The 14,416-nt window shown below is 43.6% G+C and overlaps 1 protein-coding gene and 1 pseudogene across 1 annotated transcript in view; one reads left to right on the top strand and one right to left on the bottom strand.

Moving 5' to 3' along the window:
* Positions 1–6,094: 6,094 nt before the first annotated feature.
* Positions 6,095–7,246, bottom strand: LOC131751955 (protein AMN1 homolog; annotated as a pseudogene).
* A 3,045-nt stretch (positions 7,247–10,291) lies between these two features.
* The window catches only part of TMED10 (transmembrane p24 trafficking protein 10), a 61,911-nt gene continuing 57,786 nt past the window's right edge, over positions 10,292–14,416 (top strand). The window contains exon 1 of the mRNA XM_067028064.1: positions 10,292–10,382. The gene's annotated coding sequence lies outside the window, so the exon portion shown is untranslated. The remainder of the gene's footprint in view (positions 10,383–14,416) is intronic.

Genomic DNA, 14,416 nt, shown 5'->3' on the forward strand with positions numbered 1-14,416 from the left:
CTGTTGGCCCCCCTCAAAATATGGTATAACTCTATGTCAAAAGTATGTTTTAAATAAATGATTGTCTTGAATGGATAAAGAAGATGTGGTACATATATAGAACAGAATGCTACTCAGCCATAAAAAAGAATGAAATAATGGATGAACCTAGAGATTATCACATTAAATGAAGTAAGTCAGGAAGAGAAAGACAAATACCATATGATATCACTTATATGTGAAACCTAAAAATATAACACAAATGAACTTATCTACAAAACAGAAACAGACTCACAGACATAAAGAACAGACTTGCAGTTGCCAAGGAGAGAAGAGGTGGGGGAGGGATAAATTGGGAGTTTGGGGTTAGTAGATGCAAACTATTGTATACAGAATGGATAAACAACAAGGTCCTACTATATAACATAGGGAACTATATTCAATACCCTGTGATAAATCAGAATGGAAAAGAATATAGGGCTTCCCTGGTGGCACAGTAGTTGGGAGTCTGCCTGCCGAGGCAGGGGACACAGGTTGGTGCCCCAGTCTGGGAAGATGCCACATGCCCGGAGCGGCTGGGACCGTGAGCCATGGCCACTGAGCCTGCGCGTCCGGAGCCTGTGCTCCACGGCAGGAGAGGACACAGCAGTGAGAGGCCCGCGTACTGCAAAAAAAAAAAAAAAAAAAAAAAAAAAAAACCAACAAAAAAAGAATATATATATATGTATACATATATATGTATATGTACGTATAACAGAATCACTTTGCTGTACAGCAGAAATTAACACATCATTGTAAATCAACTATATTTCAATAAAAAAGATTATCAAAAAACATGAAATTATAACAAAAAATTAATTATTACCTTATAAATACATTTTTTTTTAAGAAGAAAAACGAATGTGGGAAAGAGCAGAGCACGAAGGAGAAAGACCTAGATTCTGGCCACTAGCTTCCTCTGGTTCTGAGCATTTGGTAATTAAAGACAGACTTCTTTGTCAGGAACCCAGCAAGTAAAGCAAAAGAATAGAATCCATATGTGTCATGTTAACATTTATCATTGTCTGGAACCTTGGAACTATCTTTGAATGCTCCTGAAAATTATATCAACATAATACAAAGTGAACTAGAAATTTAATAACACTTGAGTTAACTTAATTAATAGGTAGTCAAATATCTGTCGTTGAAGTTGCCTCAGCGAAGATTTGAATTTACTATGTCTGCAGGGACCACATCTGCCAGATCTTTGCTTGGCTTCTCCCTGGAAATCTTGGGTACTTCCTTGGATATCTTGAGCCTCTGGTAGGATGCTATGACATGTCCTCCTCCTTGGACTTGTTTCCCAAGATCTGATTTGGTTCACCAAGCATTTAATGAGTCCCTCTAATGTGCCTGGAAGTATAGTAGCTGCTGTGGATACATAATACAATGCATGGATGCTAATACTTAGGATTAGCATCTTTAGGATTTGAGACTGAAGGCTTGAAAAGAAGTTTTGATACCTTTTGACTGTCCCTTAAAAAAACAATAAAAAACAAAAAACCACTGCAACAGTGCAGCGCTCTCCTGTTTCTTCTTCTTCTTCTTCTTCTTCTTTTTTCTTTGATTGTTAAAAACAATTTATTGTGGACAGTTTCAGACATATACAGCACATGAAAATAACAATGTACCCATCACCCAGCAAAGGACAAGGACGCTATTGCTTCTAATAGAAGAGGATACTGGGTGAGTGAGTGCAAGCTGGATGGGGCTGGAAGATGATCAAGGACATCCCAATGGAAACTGTTTGTGAAATTGTTGGAGCTGGAGGGTTGGATCTCAAGTAGGGCTATGAGCTCAAGATCTAAATGTGGAAATCTTCCACGTAAAGATGAGTCCCCTGAGACTCATGGGCAGAAAATAGAACAGAAGCCCAAGGGCTGGACCTTGAGGTGCAATTCATAGTTGAGGGGGAAGGGGAGGAAGAGAATGCAGCAAAGAAGATGAGTAAGAGCAATTAGAGAAACAGGAAGAAAACCAGGAGAGTACAGTACTGTTGTACTTGTTTTTTTGTTTTTTATTATTTTTTTAAGGGACAGTCAAAAGTTGTCAAAACTTCACAGCATGAGCCCTGAGAAAAGGACCTTGGGGTGTAGGGTGACCAGTTGTCCTAGTTTGCCCAAAGCTGTCCCAGTTTTAGTACTGAAAGTTCTACATCCCAGGAAACATCTCAGTCCTGGACAAATACGACAGTTGGGACGTGCAAAGCCTTAAGCTAGATACTAAGTTGGGGCACCAAAAACGAAGAGTTCAGCAGCCAGTCATGTAGATGCATACCCGCTAAGAGACCACATCTTAAAAAAATCAGATTCTGTATTTGCCACATCCTCTGAGCATCCTCTAAAAACCCTGGCTCGGACACAGGCCAAGGTTAATAAACTGAAATAGTTGGATCCAGTCTTTGAAAACCTTTGATCACTTTTTGAGGTTTTTGGCCTGGAAGCATTTCCTATCATAAAATTTAGTTAGCCAAACTCTTATTTGGCTCAGGTACTGTTTCTCTAAATTACCTTCACTCAGGTAATTGCTCTTACTGGAAACACAGCTGTCAAGACAGAGTAGATGGCCTTTCAGAAAAGAAAGTAAACCTAAAAACTGATATACGAAAACAAACAAACAACAAAAGAAAACCTGGTGTGCCTGAGAGAAAGATGAAAGAAATTTAGCTCACTCCATCAAAGCTATAGGTCAAATTTTGAGAAAACTGCAACAGATTTGGCGAACTACAAGGTATTTCTCTGGCAGAAGCCCATAGCTTTCCAGAAGCTCATAGCTTTTCTGAAGACCAAACATATTGTGGTTTTGTGAGCGGTTGTCGCAAAGCCCTTCTGGTAGTATCTTGTGGTGTTTGGAAATCAGGGGAAACTATGAATGATGTTCATGTTTTCTGGTTTTGTTTTTTACATGTTTTTGTTTCTGCCCATTTCCTTTAAGCCGGAGGCCCAAAGCTGGCAGCCTGTGAGCCAATTCAGACTGTGAATGTGTTTTCTTTGGCCTACAGGCTGTTTTTCAAATTTTTGAATTAGTTGCCAGCATTTAAAAATCAGGAGATTTCACTCCCCTCTGCCCCACCGAAAAGAAAAAAAAAAAAAAATCTGGATTTCCTGCTTTTCTTGAAAAATTGGAGGATCTGAAGACACTGGGTTCCACGTCCACATTGCAATGATCTGCAGCAGCTGAGCAACAGCTGCCCCCTTTGGATAGGGTGTGTGCTCGTCCTTTGGCCCCATCCCCACCTGGCCTGCTACCTCCCTTCCCTTTACCTACCAGGCCCATCCCAAGACTCCACAGAGAATGAGGCTTCCAAAATAACTCTGTCATTAGTTCTAAACCACTTGCCTTGACCTGCTTCCTGTTCTACATCCCGACATGTTCCCAGGACTTGAAAGTTCTGATGTCATGACTGACTTCCTGTTTGTGGATTCTACTCATCCCCCTGGTTTGACACCTGGCACCATTCCCTCAGGCTACCTGTGCTTCCTGCCCACCCTGCCCCTGGTCCTCTACACCAGGAAGACCCACCCATGTTCCACACTGCTGGCAGCCACAAAAACCAAGCCAGAGGCATCCCGCTTGGTTGGCTCTCCCCTCGTATCTGTCCCTGCTCTAATTCCCCACTCACTACTTCTTTCAGGGCCAACCTGGTGGCTGACCATCCGACTTTGTCTTCTGTTTCCATCCTTGAAATCATCCCTTGGACTTGCCCATAGAATTCAGCTCTTGTTTCATCTCTGGGCCTCTCTCTCTTAAGCTTTGCCTTGTGACTCTTCGTACTTACAAAATCTTCAACTAAACCCAGCGCCAGCTCTTGGAAATGTATTAGAGTGGTGCTAGCTGCTGTATCAAACAAATCCCCAACATTTCAGTGGCTTACACCATAAAAGTTTATTTCTCACTCACATAACAGTCAAAGGGGAGTTTTCCTGGCCTTAAGGTGGGACCAAGCCTCCTTCCAACTGTGGCTCTGCTATCCTTGAAGGTCTCAGAACACTCTTTATCCAGCTAATGAGCAACCAAAAGGAGAGAATGGTGAGGAACCCCTGCTTCTTCACTGCCTTCCAGCCTGGAATTGACACATGTCACTTCCACTCACGTTCCCTTGGTGAGAGCTTACCATGCGTTCCCACCTAAACGTAGGAGGAGTTGGGAAGTATAGTCTGGGTGTGAGGTGCCAATCTCCCAGTGACAGTGCCTGCAAGGGAAGGGAGAGCCTGAGTTTGGGGAGGGCCACTGGTCTTCTCTGCCACAGCACTCTGTCCAAGCAGAGACCCACAGAGCTGTTTCCCTGGCTGAGCTGGTACTAGTCCCCATTAAGTGTGGGAAGGAAATTGCACATTTTTCTCCAGGATTATAGAAATCTCCATGGCAATTGACAAAAACCCAAATCAGCCTAAGGAAAAAGGGCATTTGTTGGCTCTCATAACCGGGAAGTTCAGGGAATGAACTAAATGAACTAAAGTGCAATTGGACCCAGACCCTTAACCGTGGATATTAGGTTTCTTTTTCTCTTTGCATTTCTGTATCTTGACTGAGGCCCCTCTGTCCTTCTGTAGATTTTCTCCATGTGACAGGGAAGGAGGCTGACACCTGCCCTTGCATCACCTCCTCCCAATTCCATGCTCTAAAAGGCAAAGGCTACTCCTCCTCCAGCTTCAAGCTTTAAAAACCACAGAGAAGTCTCTGATTGGCGTGGCAGGGGCCACAGGCCTATCAGGGAGACAGACGAGTTGTGAGTTCCTTTCCTAGCACATGGGAGTGGGAGCAGAGCAGCTTACTTAGGGAAGCAGGTACTGCAGGACAGACAAAGCAATGCGTACATAAACCTTTGACAGCACGGCATCTGACCATACCTCTGTGGTCAGCTCAGGCCCTGGGCCTCAGTGCAGATGCCAGGGAGCAGCCCCTTGAGACCAGAGCACACTCATTCTACACCGTTCTAGTTAAAGCCATAGTTTCCATAAGAGCTAATAGGCTCTTCATGACTTTCCATGAATTCACCAGAGTTGGAAAAAGGCCTGATGATGTTTCTTTCCAAGACCTGAAGGCCTTGCAAGTTTCATCAAGTTTCATCAAAGGGATATATTTACATAATGAAATATCATTGGAAAATTTGTGTTTTTCAGGCAAGAATTCACTTCAAATGCTGAAGCATCTCCTTTATTCATCCATCCAACAAATAATTATTTGCCCAGTTAAGAGTCAGGTGCTGGACATGCAATGATGGATCAGTTCAAGTCCATGACCTCACCAGGCTTAGAATCTCTGGTATATAAGCAAACATAGTTGAGGCAAAATGTGATACCATGACCAAGTCTTTAAGATTAATATTGTTACACAAACAAACAAAGATACCCTGAATCCTGAGTGTAGAATCAAGAGATTCTCAAGAATGGAAGAAACTTCTGATATGCTGAATAAATGAAGGTGGGAATCAGGAGCAAATGGCAGTCAGAATATCTTGGAGTCATGATGTATGGCAAAGCGATTTGGGGTGTAGGTATCACTCGTATGCTACCTTGCAGATGTGCCGTTGGGACCAGCCATCCTCTCTTTCCTTGATTGCCACCGAGTTTTAGTTGGAGATTTTTTCCCATGAACACACATTTCCAATTTTTTATTGTTAAGTCAATGGCAATTGTTTTACATTTTCAGAAACTTATAATACCATTATGCAAAGTAAAGAAAACCAATACAGTCTAGCTCTTGATTCTTTTAATAAACTTCTTATTTTTGACTAATTTTTTTTTTTTTTTTTTTGCTTTTAGAAATACCTTTACTTAGACTTCTCCTAATGTTTATCCATATTGGTAAATTTCTCTTATAGCAGTTCAAATATCTAAGTAGGAGAAGGCAATTTCCAGGGAAAACAGGTAATTTAAAACTTTGTTATTTAAGAAACAAACACATTACCCTCCCCAAATACATCATAGGGCATGCTAGGATTGCCATTTCAAGAACGATCACTCCTCAAACAAACTTAGAAATAACAGCACTATTAAAATGTTTAAGAGCCTAACTTCAAAGCATAAATCATATTATTGGAAAGCCAATCTCTACATCATTGTTTCCTGGGAAAGTAGTATGAAGATCATAGCTTTGATAAGCTTCAATAAGCATCAATATACAGTCCACATCACTTGCTTTAGTTTGTTTGGACCTACTAATTGCTCCAAGACTTCTCGTGAATGGTCTGTTATCGGGGGCATCCATGGAAGAGTAATATACATATCTGAGGACAGCAAGTAAGGACAGCTACTACAGCCTCATCAGTCACATACACACAATACCCCATATGAGTTTCCTCTAATTTCTTGGCACAAGGTCCACTAACAAGCGCAACCACACCACTGTGAGATACCTGAGTAGCTGAAAAATCAACACTCTGCAAAAATGGGCAGCTTTCTCCTAATGTCTGCAAGTACACATCAGTAATATCTATGCAGCCACCTAAATCAATGATCTTTTTTTAAGTTTATTTCGTTTATTTATTTTTGGCTACGTTGGGTCTTCGTTGCTCTGTGAGGGCTTTCTCTAGTTGCTGCGAGCGGGGGATACTCTTCATTGCGGTGCGCGGGCTTCTCATGGCAGTGGCTTCTCTTGTTGCGGAGCATGGGCTCAGGCGTGCAGGCTTCAGTAGTTGCAGCACGTGGGCTCAGTAGTTGTGGCTCATGGGCTCTAGAGCGCAGGTTCAGTAGTTGCTGCGCACGGGCTTAGTTGCTCCGCGCCATGTGGGATCTCCCCAGACCAGGGCTCAAAGCAGCGTCCCCTGCATTGGCAGGCAGATTCTTAACCTCTTCGCCACAAGGGAAGTCCCTAACTTTAGCAGCCGGCAATTGCGTGCAAGAGCAAGGACTCCTTCATCAGTGAGATTGAAGCATCTTTTCAAAGAAGCTTCGTGCAGGTAAGAACAAGGTGAAGCCACAGCTTTTATTCCTTTTGAACTTACGGAAATTCTGTTTTCTTTTGAGGAATTTAAATTTAATTTATTCAGTTTTCTGCAGTTACATAGGTTCAGGAGAGCAGTATCTGAAATATCACAGCTTCGTAGATCTAGAGTTTGGACTCAGGATGTAAAATCTCACTGATATTTGAATCTGTTATCTGCCCCTGCACGCTCATTATTTTGAACAGTGTATCTTTTATGTTGGGTGGCAAAGGCTTAACGTCTGTGATATATCTAGAAATATTCTTCATGAAGCACCAAAGGCATCCGCTGCGGGCTCGGCATCGCGGCCGCCCTCGGGAGCCTCTTCCGCGGTCCCGGCTGCCGAAATCCAGCCAGAGACCGTCTGTCAACTCCTCCCCCGCGCAAGACGCTATTTTTGACTAATTTTTGATTTACAGAAAAGTTGCATAGATAATACAGAGAGTTTCTATATATCCCTTGCCCAGTTTCTCCTAACAGTACATTTGTCAGAACTAAGAAACTAACATTGGTACTATTGGTACTATTACTATTAACTAAACTTCCTACTTTATTCTGATTTCACCAGTTTTTCTGCTAATATCTTTTTTTCTGTTCCAGGATCCAACCCAGAATACCACATTGAATTTTGTAGCTCTTGTTTTTTAAGGATCATTATTTGTTATGTGTGGGCCAACTCTGCCTCTTTTCTTCCTTGCTGCCAATGCTTCAGACATTTCATGGTTCATTAGCACCTGCTGTAGAGTGTGAACAAGGGAAGGAAACAATTTTGAAATGCAAATCAGCCAAATGTTGTTATTTATTGGTCTGTGGCAGTCAGCTCAGTTGTTAATAAGGCCAAGGTTATTGGCTCCATCTCTGTCAATGAGTCAGCCGGCTTAGCAATGACAGGGGAAATTTTGTCCTGTGGCCATTATTTGCACCCTAAACCTTGTTCAGCTTCTCTCAAATGCAAACTTTTTGCCGCAATGGGGTAATGGTGGGAGTCTCTACCCTATCTATTACCTTGCTACTCAAAGTGTGGTTCATGGACCCGCAGCACCAGCAACACTTGGAGTTTGTTAGAAATACAGAATCTCAGGCCCCACCCAGATATAAGAATCAGAATCTGCACTGTAACAGGATTCCCAGGTGATGAAGAAGCATGGCCATTCCGCAACTGTTTATTGAGAACCTACCCTATAAATGTGCTGGAGTCACAAAAGAAAAAGGGAAGCATATCTCACCATCATAGAACATATAACCACCTAGTAGGGATTTAAGACAAGCCAAATGTCATATTTAAGCTGAGAGCTGAAAAATAAGAAGATTTAGCCAGTTGAAAGAGGGAGGAAGGTACAGGGGGTGAGGGCAGAGGAAAATCAGGTTAGGGGTGGAGGAACTCAGAGGCAAGGGAGACCACGGTGTCTCCTGGGAACTGCACATAGTGCAACATGGCTGGAGCACCAAATGCCAACACTGGGAATGTATGATGGGGATGATCCAGAGATTTCCTTCTCTCTGTATTCACCAGCATCATCAACAATATTATTGAGCAGCAACTATGTGCTAGGCACTGTGCTAGGTGTTGGGCATATAGGTAATAAATATCATGGTCCCATTAGATATGGGACTCTAGTCCAGGTCAGTTAAATGTTGCAATTACCTAAACAACTGGAGGGAAAAGGTGCACAGTACACCAGAGGCCTTGCAGGTACAGCTCAAGGATCCCCCAGCTGGAACAGTCCAAGGGAGGCTAGACGTGCGTTCACATGGGGTCAGTAGAGTGTGACAAATATTGAGTGGGTAAGAAAAGGGGGCCCAACTAAATCATCCTGTAATAAAACGTTGCATGAGTCCCATAGGGCCAGAAGGTGATGCCGAGGTCAACACGAGGCAGGGGACAGGAGGTGTATTCATGTTTTACTGCTGCATAACAAATCACCACAAACTTAGTGGCTCAAAATGAAAGCCGTGTATTAGCTGACAGTTCTGTAGGTCAGAAGCCCAGCAGGCTTGGTTGGACTCTCTGCTTAGGTTCTCGCAAGGCAGGCTGAGGTTAAGGTATCAACCGAGCTGGGCTCTTATCTGGAGGCCCTGGGGAGGAACCCACTTCCAAATTCATCCAGGTATTGGCAAAATTCAGTTCCTTGTGGCTGTAGAACTGAGGTCCCAGTTTCCTTGCTGGCTGCCATCCAGGGTAGACCACTCTCTGCTCCTAGACACCACCCCCATTCTTTCTCAACGCCATCAACAATGTATCAAATCTCCCTCATGCCCTGAATTTCCAACATCCTCTTCTGCTGCCAGCGGAGAAAACTCTCTGCTCCTAAGGGACCATGTGATTAGATCAGCCCCACCTGGATAATCTCCCTGTCTTAAGGTCAACTGTGCCATATAACATGCCATAATCACAGGAGTCATGTCTCATCATAGGCAGAGATTAGGCTCTCTGTGGTGGGTGGAGGTGGGGTCAGGGACCATTTTAGAAATTCTGTCTACTACAGGAGCTAGGAATCAGATGGAGTTTTGGAATCTTAACTGGCAGGTCTTGGTTCCACATGAGGCTTATGGTGAGGGTGGAAGTGGAGTCTGCCTTCTGATGAGCTCCTGGGAGGTGTGCCCTTGTACCATTCTGACTGCACAGTCAGCAGTTGCACACACATAAACCCCATGGTTTATCTGATCTCTTGAAGGATTCTGGTAGTCATGGTTACTTCTGGGGCCAAGCTCCTCCTTCCCCTGAACTAAGTCAGTCTGTGAATCTTCCTGCCATCCCTGTGAAGGGTCTCTGTTCTGTTCCATGACAGCCCAGATCTGGAGCTCAGTCCCATTTCAGTCGTGGCCCAAAAAGCCACTCACTGTGGCCTTGGTGGGAGGAGCAGACCTTACCAAGGTTTGAGACATGCACTCTATCACGCCTCCAAGAGCACTAAGCATTTCTTAACTTAGAGGTCCTTCACGATGATTGGCTCTCTCCTCTCTCCAGCTTCCCATCCTGCACTACTTTACCTCTTCCTGCCTCTCAGAAGCCAACCCCGTGTCTCCCTTTATCATATGCAGAGCAATTCCATTTTCAACAGCTCCAGGTTTTCTTTTGCACAGCTGATGATTTGGCTAAAGCTTTGGGGTCACCACTTGTAAGGATCAACCAGATTCAGTCCTTAAGTCAAGACCACCCTCCTCCCAAGTCTTTTTCTTTCCAGGGCAGTGAAGGGGGAGGTGATTTCACATGCTGTGGGTGGATTTGCCAAGTATAGGGAGAGCACAGGGTTGCAGCACTTCCTCTAGTGGGTTACAGGGAGGGGAAGACCGGAAAGGGAGCCTAGGAGGGTGGAAATCAGGTCCCAACAGAGAGGAATCATTTTTACTAAAGAGGGAGCAGAGAGTGAGAGAGCAAAGCCTGTTTTAGAAAACGAAGAAGCACAGAACTGGACCTTGAAGGAAGATTAAGATTCAGGTAAGTAGAGAAGAAGAAACTGCTTTCCAAGCAGAGCCCTGTTGACAGGAAAGGCAGGGAGGAGGACAGTTTGGGGCTTGTTGTCAATTACCAGACCTTTTCAACTAGAGTAGAGTCCTGTCACAGAACATGCTGGGTGTCAAGTCCAACTGATAAAAGGCATAGAACAGGAGGCAATTATCGGACTTCCCTTCCACAGTCGCTGAGTAGCCATTGAGGTTTTCCGCATAGCATGTCAATTTGTGCTACCAAGGCCACTTTTTATTGACTTAGCCAGTACGTTTGCAAATGTATACTTTCAGATTACACAAAACCCGCCTTTACACACACACACACACACACACAGACACCTCCAGTTCACAAAAGAGCAACTGTTTGTTAACAACCTGCATTGATCTTGGTTTTTTTCCTTTGGCTCAGTGATTCCTTAGCTCATTGGGAATCAGCAGCAGAGTTGCCACAGACAGGTAATGTATTAGGTGAGATTTTTTTTTTTTTTTTTTGGTGCGGCACACGGGCCTCTCACCATCGCGGCCTCTCCCGTTGTGGGTCACAGGCTCCGGACGCACAGGCTCAGCGGCCATGGCTCACAGGCCCAGCCGCTCCGCGGCAAGTGGGATCTTCCCGGACCGGGGCACGAACCCGTGTCCCCTGCATTGGCAGGCGGACCCTCAACCATTGTGCCACCAGGGAAGCCCCTATTAAGTGAGATTAATTGGCTTTCAGCATCCAGTTCCACTTTTTACTGGGTCTTCTTAAAAGTGAGAGAGCTATAAACTTTGTTTCTCCGAATCCCTTGTGGCTAGGGTTCTGGATGACGTACATTAGACTCCATCCATTAAATGCACTCATGAGAGATTTAAATGGCAGAAGAGAGTAAGGGGGCACCTTTCTGATGCTTTGGCTATGTCTGCTGAAGAGCAATGTCAAAGCCACGTGGACATCTACAGCAGCAGCAGTCCAGTGTTCAATTTCCAGATCCATGAGTGTCAAGTGGAACTTGGGGCAGAGGTGGCAGAGATGGTACCTGATCCCTGGATTACAGCCATAGTGGTGAATTCTTAAATCAAGCAGTCTCATTAGTAGCCTTCTGGTTATGGAGGAGTCATGGTTCCCCTGGCAGGTCAGTTCTGCCATGCTCTGCTTTTCATTCCAAGAGGGAACTCAGTCCTCCAACCCTTCAGAAAATTATTAATTTTCTTCTGGTTTAAAATACCTTGAGTGGCTTCTGTTTCTTGTTCTGAACCTTAACTTCTGCAGCAAGAGGATATAAAAGCATAGTTTTTCACTAAATAGACTCTCAAAAAATATTCTTAGGGTTGACGTCCAAACTGTGTTGAACTGAGGGGTCAGGAACTACATGCCTCTTAGTACATGGGCTTTTCTAGGATAATGTTTCCAAGGTGTGACGCATATACCTCTAATGATACGTATACCTCCCTCTGTGGGAGGATTTTAGATAGTACATGAGTGAATATTTACACAGTTTCAATAGATGCATATTTATTTTTAAACGTTCTAGAAGAAAATGGACAGGTAGCATATCAAACCTGATTTCATGAATCAGTGACTTCATGAGTATATTGCTTATGGGAAGGCTAGAGTGGATTGTGAGCACTCCAGTAAAATATGTTAATTAATTTAATGAAAAATAGGACGGAAATAATAGATGGCACACAGATTTGGCAAAAACCACAGAGACGGTATTCAAGCGACTGAGGTTTGGAAAACCCTTTCCTAGTAGCTCATTCTTGAGCCCCTTCACTGTATGAATGAGGGGAAGCAACTTGAGACCATAAATCCTGTGCTCCAACCTGTACCAGGCCCTGTCCCAAAGATCACCATTCTTTTTCACTCCAGATATGATGGAAAGTCTATATTCCTCTGGAACGTCACAGAGAGAACACCCAGAACCTTCGGGTTATCACACGTCAAGGCTGGATCAGCCCATCAGTGGAATCAAAGGGTGGGGTGGGGAGGAGACATTGCAGAATGAGCCTGGCTCCAGAAAGAGCATGTATTCAGCACAGAGCTATAAGTTCAGAGATACCAAACTTGGGTGTGTTTGTTATGGAGACTTACTACAGTGAGAGGGAGGGTAAGAACCCAGGATTATTCTCAAAGGGAAAGCTGGCAAAGTCATCTCCCAAGAGTCCCTGTCAGAAGCCACAAACCCCAGACACACTAACAAAATAAAGGGACAGCCAGGAGCCACCCTACTTCTCTGTCCTTGTTTTCATCCCTCAGACCTCAGATACTGCAGATATGTTGATGCTAAATGTAATGAGTACAAATTGCAACTACTCAAAAGCTATACCTTGATAAAGCTTAACTGCAGCAGCAGAGAGATAAGACTAGAAACTGGATTAGAGGACATTTAGAAAAAAGGGTCTAATAGGTCAGTGATTTCTAAATGCTGGTCTATAGACCAGCATCCAGCTGGCTACAGAATAATCACCTAAATGGGGGATGGATGTGTGTTTCAAATTTTTTTTCCAGCTTTATTGAGATATAATTGACATATAACATTGTGTACTTTGAAGATGTGAAACATGTTCATTTATATACTTATATATGGCAAAATGATAACCACCATAGGGTAGGTGGGTGCTTTAAGATGATAGATTCCCAGTCACCACCCAGAGAGCATTCTGGTTCGGGTCAGAGATGGACTCTCGGGATTGGTGTTAACAAGCTGCCCTGACAGTTCCGATGTTCAGTCAACTTTTCAAACTACTTTTTGAGACCTTGTGACTCGTGTCTCGTTGCTTCCTTCCATTCTTCAGGGGCCCAGACTGGTTCATTTCTTCCATGTTGGTCGACACTGAAAGCTCACTAACATATTTCCTGCCTCTCTCTTATCTTAAAACACTTTAGAGCCAAACCAATGACTCCAAAGGACAGGAAAATCATAGAGTAAAGAGAAATAGGATTTCGTGTCCAAAAAGAGCTTTCCTTCTTGGGAAAAGTCATCATGTAACCTCTCAAAACTGCACTTTTCCTCATCTTTAAAAATAGGGGTTAATAAATGTGCCCACATTACTGGGTTGTTATAAGGATCAAATAAAACTATTGATTCAAACACCTAGTGACATGCAATCTAAGTTAATCACATTATTTCTGTGCTCAGAAGCACTCAATGGCTACTGGAGCCTACATGTCTTGTCTGGTCTGTCAGGCTGGCTGGCATCTCTTCCTTTGGCATCTCTTCCATCTCTCCCTTTCCCTGTTCTGCAGGATTCTGTAGGACAGTCAGCCCCAAAGCCTCTGCGGTGAGCACATGACCCAAGTTAAGCCAATCAGACTCTGTCCTGGGAATTTAAACTTTGAGTGGGGATTCAGGGATGAGAGGTTTGAAGTTGAGTCATAGATTCATCCTCTGGAGATCCCCTCTCATTTGGTCAGCTCTTCCTTCAATTCTGTAAACTCGCCAATGTCCTTCCAACAGATTGTCCTCTTTTTCATTTCAGCTAACCTAGAGTCTTCTGAAAGTAAAGAGCCCTAAATGATACAGCTCCCCATCATCTACAGAATGAAGCAGGTTAACTTCTCATCCTGTGTTACAGATTCTCCACATTGTGTTTATATCTCACTTAATGGCCCTTCCCTAACTAAGCTTAAGCCCCTGTGTAACAATCCCCTGGGAGCTAGCTAGCTATGTGACTGTTGGCATTTTATGGGCAAGAACGAGGTCTAACTCATTTGTGTCCCATGCCAGATGGCTTGACGTATTTTGATCAGATTTAATTGAGAACTAGCTCTGACATTTAAAAGTAAGAAAAGGCATCCTGTGGCTCAGAGCAGAAACACTTCCCAGAGACTAAGGTTACAGAGAATCTGGGTATCAACCAAGTTCTGGGGATATTTTTAAAAGTACATACTAAAGGACATATCCTATTCCTTTGGCTAGAAATTATCTTTGGAAGTTTAAGATAGAGGGCCCAACTGATGCTCAATGAGGCCAAATGTTCCTGGATTTATATATTATAATCCTCTGAGTTATGCCTTTGGGTGTTCAGAAAGGTTATTTGTAC

This window comes from Kogia breviceps, chromosome 3, assembly GCF_026419965.1.
Source record: "Kogia breviceps isolate mKogBre1 chromosome 3, mKogBre1 haplotype 1, whole genome shotgun sequence".
NCBI classification, from domain to species: Eukaryota; Metazoa; Chordata; class Mammalia; order Artiodactyla; family Physeteridae; genus Kogia; species Kogia breviceps.